Below are 648 nucleotides of genomic sequence, written 5' to 3' on the forward strand. Positions count from 1 at the left end.
TGTAAGCACACCCATCCTATATATATGTGGCTCAGAGTCAGTCAGATCTCTCTGTAGGCTCACGATCGTGAAGCCATATAAATGTGAGCTTATTCATGTTAACTCTTCCAGTCATAGCTCAAAAACCAACATCCTCGAAAATTTCACTAAATAAGTTACCTTCTACGCAAAGGATAAAGCTAATTCACCTAGTTAAAATTGTGGCCACAGGACAACAGGAAGGCTTCTTTATCTGTTAACTGACTCTCCTAAAGAATTAGCTCTATCCTTTCATTTTTTGCTCAACAAGGAGCCAAGGCAAAAGTTTATAAAGTAGATCAATTGCTAAGCAGAAAGCATCACATCTGAACTGTTGCCAATCTGAACAGAAATAGACTATGTAGATATACACAGACACATAACAAACACTCACACAGATGCATTCACACACTTTAAAATGTTATTAGTGGAATAAGGCTCTTTTGAGAGGAGCAATGGACAAAAACTGTTGGTAAGGAAATGCTAAGAAATGATGTATATCAATGGTACTTTAAAACATGGTTCCCGAAGACTAGTTTAAAATTCTTCTCAAAATAAAAAAAGCTACCAGCATTTTAATGGAAAATTTATTCTAGGGAGGGGTGAGATATATATCAATATATAAAATCT

Source organism: Lipotes vexillifer, unplaced genomic scaffold (assembly GCF_000442215.2).
Source record: "Lipotes vexillifer unplaced genomic scaffold, Lipotes_vexillifer_v1.1 scaffold421, whole genome shotgun sequence".
Taxonomy (NCBI): domain Eukaryota; kingdom Metazoa; phylum Chordata; class Mammalia; order Artiodactyla; family Lipotidae; genus Lipotes; species Lipotes vexillifer.